Source organism: Passer domesticus, chromosome Z (genome assembly GCF_036417665.1).
Source record: "Passer domesticus isolate bPasDom1 chromosome Z, bPasDom1.hap1, whole genome shotgun sequence".
Taxonomy (NCBI): domain Eukaryota; kingdom Metazoa; phylum Chordata; class Aves; order Passeriformes; family Passeridae; genus Passer; species Passer domesticus.
In genome coordinates this window covers 51,781,293-51,790,699 of record NC_087512.1, presented here as the reverse complement: position 1 = coordinate 51,790,699, position 9,407 = coordinate 51,781,293, and the positions used below count along the sequence as shown (strand labels likewise).

The window sequence follows — 9,407 nt, the reverse complement described above, 5'->3', positions numbered from 1 at the left end:
CAGTCACACTGGCAGCATCTGCCCACCAGCAGCAGCTGCTCCAAGCTGGGAACGTGACTGGAGGTGCTGATTTCCAGAGGCTTCTGTGTGCCAGGAGAAGGCAAGGCAGGAGGGGCTGAACGGGTGCTGGCGCTGCTGCTGCTCATTAGCAGGACATTGTCTTCCTGGCAGTGTCATTGTTCTTGAAAGAGATAAGAAAAACTGCCTAACCCCCAACAGATGGCAAAAAAGAATACATGCTTATTTTACAAGCCAGGACATTATATAGCCCATTAGCAGGACATTGTCTTCCGGGCAGTGTCATTGTTCCTGAAAGAGATAAGAAAAAACTGCCTAACCCCCAACAGATGGCAAAATAGAATACATGCTCATTTTACAAGCCAGGACATTATCCACCCCTTATTCTATTTCCATCTGTGTCACAATGAAATCTTATACTCAGTTTTCACTTAAGACCAGGTTTCCCTGTGGTACACAACGGGTTTCCCCATCTTTCTGCATTACCCACCAAGTGTAACCAGGTCCTTGAGCAAAAACAATCCCACGGATGGGTTTGTCTCTGCCTGAGGTGGGATTAATCCAGACAACTTTCCCTAAAATACCCTTCATATGTACCACAGGGACTTTATCTCCATCTATTGTGTGCAAGGGTTCAGACTGGGCAGGGCCAGCTCGATTGATGGACCCTCGGGTGTTGACCATCCAGGTTGCTTTTGCCAGGTTATTTTCCCAGTTTCTAAATATTCCCCCACCAAGTGCCTTCAGGGTAGTCTTAAGGAGTCCGTTGCACCGTTCAACTTTGCCAGCAGCTGGAGCATGATAGGGGATATGATATATCCATTCGATACCATGTTCTCTGGCCCAGGTGTTGATAAGGCCATTCTTGAAATGGGTGCCGTTGTCAGATTCAATCCTTTCAGGTGTGCCATGTCTCCATAGGACTTGCTTTTCCAGGCCTAAGATGGTGTTCCGGGCAGTGGCATGAGGTACAGGGTAGGTCTCTAGCCATCCAGTGGTGGCTTCCACCATGGTCAGCACGTAGCGCTTGCCTTGGCGTGTCTGGGGCAGTGTGATGTAGTCAATCTGCCAGGCCTCCCCATACTTGTACTTGGACCACCGCCCCCCATACCACAGGGGCTTCACCCGCTTGGCCTGTTTGATGGCAGCACACGTCTCACAGTCGTGGATAACCTGAGAAATACTGTCCATGGTTAGATCCACCCCTCGGTCTCGTGCCCACTTGTAGGTGGCATCTCTGCCCTGATGACCCGAGGCATCGTGAGCCCATCGAGCCAGGAACAACTCCCCCTTATGGTGCCAATCTAAGTCTATCTTTGACACTTCTATTCTCGCTGCCTGATCTACCTGCTCGTTGTTTCGGTGTTCCTCATTAGCCCGACTTTTGGGGACATGGGCATCTACATGACGGACTTTCACCGTTAGTTTCTCCACCCGAGAGGCAATGTCTTTCCATATATCAGCAGCCCAGATTGGTTTTCCTTTACGTTGCCAGTTGGCTTTTCTCCACCTTCCCAGCCAGCCCCATAGAGCATTGGCTACCATCCATGAATCAGTATAAAGGTAGAGCTTTGGCCACCTCTCCCTTTCAGCAATGTCCAGGGCCAGCTGAACGGCCTTGAGTTCAGCAAGTTGGCTCGATCCACCTTCTCCTTCGGTAGCTTGTGCAACCTGTCGTGTGGGGCTCCATACGGCTGCTTTCCACTTCCGGTTCATCTCTACGATGCGACAAGAACCGTCAGTGAAAAGAGCGTAGCGTGTTTCCTCTGCTGGTAGTTGGTTATAGGGTGGAGCTTCTTCAGCTCTTGTCGCTTGTGCCTGCTCCTCATCGTCAGTGAGACTAAAGTTTTCACCTTCTGGCCAGTTCGTAATTATCTCTAAAATCCCAGGGCGATCCAGGTTTCCAATACGGGTGCGCTGGGTGATGAGGGCAATCCATTTGCTCCATGTGGCGTCGGTGGCGTGGTGGGTAGTAGGAACCTTTCCTTTGAACATCCACCCCAGCACTGGTAGTCGGGGTGCCAGGAGGAGTTGTGCTTCCGTGCCAATCACCTCCGAGGCGGCTTGAACTCCTTCATAGGCAGCCAAGATTTCCTTCTCTGTTGGGGTGTAGTTGGCTTCGGACCCTTTGAAACTTCGGCTCCAGAATCCCAATGGTCGACCTCGAGTCTCACCAGGCACCTTCTGCCAAAGGCTCCAGGACAAACCATTGTTCCCGGCTGCAGAGTAGAGCACATTTTTGACTTCTGGTCCCGTTCTGACTGGGCCAAGGGCTACAGCATGAGCGATCTCCTGCTTGATCTGGGTGAAGGCTTGTTGCTGCTCAGGGCCCCAGTGGAAATCGTTCTTTTTGCGGGTAACCAGGTAAAGAGGGCTCACAATCTGGCTATACTCGGGAATGTGCATCCTCCAAAAACCTATGGCACCTAGGAAAGCTTGTGTTTCCTTCTTGCTGGTTGGTGGGGACATAGCGGTGATCTTGTTAATGACTTCAGTGGGAATCTGGCGCCGTCCGTCTTGCCATTTCACTCCCAGGAACTGGATTTCTCGGGCAGGTCCCTTGACTTTGCTCTTCTTGATGGCGAAGCCAGATTCTAGCAGTATCTGGATGATCCTCTTACCTTTCTCAAACACTTCTGCCGCTGTGTTCCCCCACACAATGATGTCATCGATGTACTGCAGGTGTTCTGGAGCCTCACCCTTTTCTAGTGCAGTCTGGATCAGTCCATGGCAGATAGTGGGACTGTGTTTCCACCCCTGGGGCAGTCAGTTCCAGGTGTACTGCACGCCCCTCCAGGTGAAAGCAAACTGAGGCCTGCATTCTGCTGCCAGAGGAATGGAGAAAAACGCATTAGCAATATCAATAGTGGCATACCACTTCGCTGCCTTGGACTCCAGCTCGTACTGGAGTTCCAGCATATCCGGTACAGCGGCGCTCAGCGGTGGAGTCACTTCATTCAAGGCACGATAGTCCACAGTCAATCTCCATTCTCCGTCAGATTTGCGCACAGGCCAGATGGGGCTGTTGAAGGGTGAGTGGGTTTTGCTGACCACCCCTTGGCTCTCCAGCTCACGAATCATTCTGTGGATGGGGATCACGGCATCTCGATCCGTCCGATACTGCCGGCGGTGCACTGTCGAGGTCGCAATTGGCACGAGTTGCTCTTCCACCCTCAGGAGTCCCACTGCAGACGAGTTTTCTGACAGTCCAGGCAAGGTGTTCAATTGCTTAATGTCCCCTGCCTCTACAGCAGCAATGCCAAAAGCCCACCTGAGTCCCTTTGGGTCTTTGTAATAGCCGTTCCGGAGGAAGTCTATGCCCAGAATACACGGGGCCTCTGGGCCAGTCACTATAGGATGTTTCTGCCACTCCTTCCCAGTCAGGCTCACCTCGGCTTCCACCAGGGTCAATTGCTGTGATCCCCCTGTCACACCAGCAATAGATACAGGCTCTGCCCCCACATGTCCCGATGGTATCAGGGTACACTGCGCACCAGTATCAACTAGGGCATCGTATTTTTGTGGCTCTGATGTGCCAGGCCATCAGATCCACACCGTCCAGAAGATCCGGTTTTCCCGTGCCTCTCCCTGGCTAGAGGCAGGGCCCCTCTAACACTGGTTATTATTCCTCTCCTGGGTATACATACTAGAGGTCCCTTCAAGGGGATCTGACAGATCGTACCCAAAAGCTTGGTCATGGGAGGTTGAGGCTACCTTCACCTTGGTGGAACTCCCCCGGTTAGAGTTTCCCTCCTTGAGTTGACGGACCCGTGCTGCCAGGACAGAAGTGGGTTTCCCATCCCACCTCCCCATGTCTTCCCCGTGGTCACGCAGGAAGAACCACAGATTAGCCCTTGGGGTGTACCCTCTCTCTCTAGCTGGGGAATGTTGGGCTCTGACTTTGGGGCCTGTGACTCGTACGGGTGCTGCATTAACCTTCCTCATTTCCTCCCTCATCTCTTCTTTGAACTCCTTAATCACAGCTGAGATATGAGCCTGCATTGGGCCATTAATCATACTCTCATAATTCCTAAGTTTGTTGGCAACAGAGCCCACTGTCTCTCGGTTAGTGTCAGCATCAATTGTTGCAATGAAAGTGGTGTACTGAGATGGCCCCAGATTTGCCAGACTCCACAGCATTTGCCCTGTGCACCTGACCTTGTCGGGGTCATTATTATGTTGTCCATCCCTCCCAAAGAGTACCTCTAATACTGCCACTTCCCTTAACTGTTGGATCCCTTCCTCCAGGGTCTTCCAACGCATTCTATGGTGGTGCTCCTGCATTCTCTCCCTGTGGACAAACCTCTCTCTGACACTTATTAAAAGCCGCTCCCAGAGAGAAAGGGATCCTGGCTCCCTTACAAAAATCTGATTCATACCTGAGTCCTGGGTTAAGGGTCCCAAGTTCCTTGCCTCACCACCATCCAGCTGCACGCCTGTACCCATAAGGTCCCAGACCCGGAGTAGCCAGGTAGTATAAGCCTCACGCCCTCGTCGCACAATGTCTTTGTGCAGATTACAGAGACTTTCGTATGTCAGGGACTCAGTGATGATCGCAACTTCTGGCTCCCCTGTGGGTTGTGAGGTTCCTCCATTCCTATCTCTATCTGGGTGCTCTGCTTTCATCTTAGACCTCCTTGTTTCTACCGGGGCAACTGCTGCTGGCTGTGACTGCCTTTGTGGTTCAGCTGGAACCTGGACAGTTGTAACATTTGTGGGTTCCACAGCTGTACTATTAGACTGTCCCTCTTCACGGCAAAGGGCGGGTTTCTCACCAGCTGGTGAAATGCACCCCTTCAGCATCGCTTGCATCTCCTGCATCTCCTTAACCAGCACCCTCACCCAATCTGGGTGGTTCATTTCTGAGGCAGGGTCAGGCTCTGGAGCAGTAGCACCTCCAGTCTCTGGGGTAGTGTCAGGCTCTGCAGCAGCATCCCTATTCTCTGGTGTAGGTGTCAGGGTAGTTATCCAGGTTAATCTTCTCTTATCTCTGAGTGCTAAACATAACAGGCATATCAGCAACACTACCCATTGTATGATATCATTAGCACTTAGAGTGGATCTTAACCCTTCGAAAACTGGTGGAACAGACCCAAAAAGATGGTTAAAAGGTTGGGAGAAAGTTTCCCCCTGTGTCATTTCCTCACAGTAGGTACCATTATTAAAGTAACTCCAAAAACATGCAGTTAGTGTGTGATAGCTCTGAATCCATGTACCTGCCATCCAGAGGAAATTAAAGATCCATGAATCCTTCACCCAGAGGACAAACTTGATAACAAACACAGTGGCCTTAGTTATAGGACCCATATTTAGATAAGGGCCTGTAAACGGGAAGTATACACTTGCGACCACATGCCACCCAAACCAGGGAAAACTAGACCACATGGCGGTACTTAAAAATTAAACTACCTAAGAACTGTTAATCCCTTTTTTCCTCAATGCCCTCGAGCCCCACGTTGGGCGCCAAAATCTGTCTTGGGTTGAAAAGACAGGAGCCTGTGAAGGAAGGCAAAAGCCTCCTGTGAAATGGAGAAGGTAAACCCCCTCCCTCCGAATTATCACAACTTCAGAATTAAAAAAAAAAGGCTCTCAGGCAAAGATATGGGAAACGGGAGTAACAGTTCTTTACTGGAAGAAAAAAAAACTAAATAACATGTAATTTAACACAAGCAAAACAACCACTGGCAGAGTGAGAAAAACCTGGCACCCTGAGAAGTCAGGGTGCTGATAGCAGTCCAGCCAAATGGTGGCTGCTCCTCCTGGAGCGGCGATCTGCAGAAGGGTGTAGATCCCTTCCGAAAATGCGGCGAAGGAGCAGCTGGGCCTCAGTTCCTGATTCCTCTCGGAAATCCAGCAAAGAAGGCTGTCTGTGGTCTCAGAAGTGCTTGTTTTATGGTGGCAGGGATGCTTGGCTCCTCCCTCTGGGTGGAGCATCTCCCAATGGGATGATGTAACTAATCTTACCAGCCACAGTGAGTAATTCAATAGCCCATTAGCAGGACATCGTCTTCCTGGCAGTGTCATTGTTCTTGAAAGAGATAAGAAAAACTGCCTAACCCCCAACAGATGGCAAAATAGAATGCATGCTCATTTTACAAGCCAGGACACTTCTGTGTGCCAGGAGAAGGCAAGGCAGGAGGGGCTGAACGGTGCTGGCGCTGCTGCTGCTCTGTGCCAGGGAGCCCCGGCTGAGCAGGGCACGGTGCCCTCTGCGCTGCGGGCTCTTCCTCCTGCCAGAGCTGGGCACACCTGGGAACAAGGCAGGACAACTTGTGGGAAACCAAGGGCTCTGTGGGACTCCTCTGCTCTGCACACACTCAGGACATCTGCAGCAATGAGCTCTGGAGCCTAAAAAGATAAACCAGAGGGAAACAGCTGGAAAAGGTTTCATTTCAACCATTCTTTTTGCTTCAATAGAAATGACCAAAATGAAAGTTACCAAGCAGGGCTTGATCCACACTGCCATCTCAGTGTGAGAAAAGAGGCATTACTTTATTTCAGTGCTGGTGCGTGGGGAATCACTCCCCTGAAACATGAACACCCATGTCTTAGTATCCATGGAACTGAGACATATTCATTACTTTGCTGAAACTCACAGGCTAAACATTCCCACAAATTATTTGACATGTTTAAAACACTTCCTCAAAATTACTGACATTTAGAGTAGGGGCCTCTTGAGGGTCTCTGGTGGTCATCTGGTGGTCATCCCATTTCTCAAATTCTCCTTCCATGGTTAAGAGCCTTCTTCTCCTTGAATGCATTGTAGCTACCTCCTCAGTAGGCCCACTGTCTTTATTCTCAAGGCTAAGATATCCACTTGCACACATTAACCACTGCTGTGAGGGAATGCACAACTAAGCACTGTCTGGTAAAGCTCTTGGAATTAATTATTTGTTGCAGGTAAACACTTCGCAAAAATCCTCTCACTCCTTCTCTGGGAATCAAACACAAGCATTTTGTGATCACTGAGCCCAAGGTTGCCTCCAACTCTCCTGTCACCCACCAATCCTTCTCTCTTCACAAACAGCAGGTCCAGCAGTGCCTTCCCTCACTGGCTCAGTCGCCATCTGTGTCAGAAGTTCTCTGTCACACACTCCAGGAACATCCTGGACTGTTTGCTCTCTGCTGCACTCTACTGGCAGCAGACATCCCCAGCCTATTCCATACCCCTTGCAGAACGCAGCACCTACTATCCATGGGAACCTGGGAAGGGAAGGCAGTCACACAAGAGATGCACCAGCTGCACTGGGCCCTGGGCAAGAATCAAAACCCTCTCGCGTCACAGCTGCTGGCCTGTATCTGCCACGGCTCTGGCTGCCCCACTCCTCACGGGCTTTTGGCTGGAAATGCAATTGCACTTTTTCCCTCATGTAGAAATACCAGGGCTGCACAATGGCCAGTAGGTCATATCCCAAAGGCACTGCAGCATGGGGTTGATGAAGGAAGAAGACCCTTCCCCAATTCCTAACCATACCAAAACCACCATAATTGGGACTTTCCCTCTTGCAAAACCAATGGAAAATTCAGAAAGTGAATGTAGAACTTATTCACAGGGTGACAAGGAAGTGAATCTTTCAGTGGAGTTGAAGTTTGGTAGAGTTTTTATTCTGAGTATTACTCAGGCTGTTGATTTGAAAATTTGTTTTAAAATGTTTTTTGAAAGGCTGTGCAGTCTTATGGTTTTGTTCTAATACCAAAATGGCTATATGAAATGTACTGGCATTTTAATTACATCCAAACTGATTAGTCTGTAAAAGCTTTCCTGCAGAATAACTGCTAAATAAGAAATGAAAAGGTAGTCTGTGGACTGCTGACTTTGCAAATTTCTACTAAACTTACCAGACAATGAGGCATTTTTAGTTAGATCATAGAGCAAATTAATTCCTATGGATTACTTGATTTGTATAGATCTGTTGATTTTAAATTAAAACTGCCAGCATGTACTAGTGGAAATCTGAATACTCACTTCTATGAGATCTGAGTTATTAGATACTCATTGTTCACCATATTAACAAAATTAATATTCTGGCTATTTTTTTACTTATAGTCATCTCTTCTACACTCTTTGTAGCACCAGAAATTGAGTTTGTAGCAATATGAACCATGAGTTAGTAGAGCAATGCAGAAGGCTGCTATGTCAGCACTAAATGTTCACAGTTACCATGGCATCACTTCTTGCCTTTAATTCCAAGCTACAGCTCAGTTCCTGCAGTATAGATTCACACTAGTAGTCTGATTTTGCAGTCGGTTCTTACTTCCCTGTGCAGAAAAAAATCATGCTTGGATCTCAAATCAAAGTAAAATGAGGAGAGAGTCAGGTTCTGGATAGGTATAGCAAGAACTAAGAGTTTTTTTGCAAATATGTTGGAAAAAATGCAAAAAATGGCAGATGAAAGACTTGCACGCTAACTTGCAAACTGAGGTTTGCCTGTTCTTTCTGGACTGATTTCTTGAGGCCAGACACTGAACCTAATCAGTAAGAAAAGCAAAACCACAGGAGTAGTTTGGAGAGTATAGTAAATTATTCTGTCATGATGCTTTTTGCCTAAATGTTCTGGCCATCATCTGATTGGGGTGATTAGAGGAGATAGAAGGAATCATACTGTGCCTGTGCACACAATTTCTTCCCAGGAGTAATCCATGAAGCAACACTGACAAATCCACACCAGCAGCTTGTTGCCACACAGTCGTGAAGCAGAGAATATGTATTTCTGCTACACTTGGACAGCTGAAGACGCTTCTGCTGAGCTGATTTTAGTCACTGCTCACCACAGATCAGACTTTGTGGTCAGTCTCCAGCAAGTCAGGGCAGTTAATATTCTGCCTAAATGAAGTTAGTCTAGTAATACATAGACCATGGAGCCTGAGGAAGGCCAACAGCTGTGGGAGATTTAATGTCTTTCTGTATCTTCCTTTTTACTAATTTATTGCAGTCTACTATTTAAATAATTGAAACTTTTGGCATACAATTGGCTGGAAGGTTGGTCAATCTTCCATTCATTACTCCTCTGAAAGCATCACCCCAGTTTTTTTTTTAATCAGTAACTCTTCCATCATCATGGCTCACACAGTATTTCCTGCAGCTCTGGGGCTCCTGGTCAGTGGGGGGATGTGGGGTCAGGGAGAGGCACCAGGAGAAGGGGGAGAAAGCTGCAGAAACTGTGTCAGAGAAAGAGACATTTGTTTCCTCTTATTTGACTGAGTGGCTTCAGGAACCTAGGTACACTGCTGGTAGGGTGGCCTTTAACAGGGCTGGGCAGAGTCTGGGGCCCAGGATCCCTCCTCTTCATGGGACACCAGGGTGTCCTTGGTAAGCAGCCCCAGTCCCAGCCAGGAGCAGAGGTTCTGTGACTTCTGCCCTGGGCAGAGGGACCTGCCACTCTCATGAC

At 48.6% G+C, this 9,407-nt stretch overlaps 1 protein-coding gene across 1 annotated transcript in view; it reads left to right on the top strand.

The window, feature by feature from the left end:
* Nucleotides 1–9,407, top strand: part of LOC135290388 (uncharacterized) — a 67,521-nt gene that overhangs the window by 32,679 nt on the left and 25,435 nt on the right. The gene's annotated exons all lie outside the window — the stretch shown is intronic.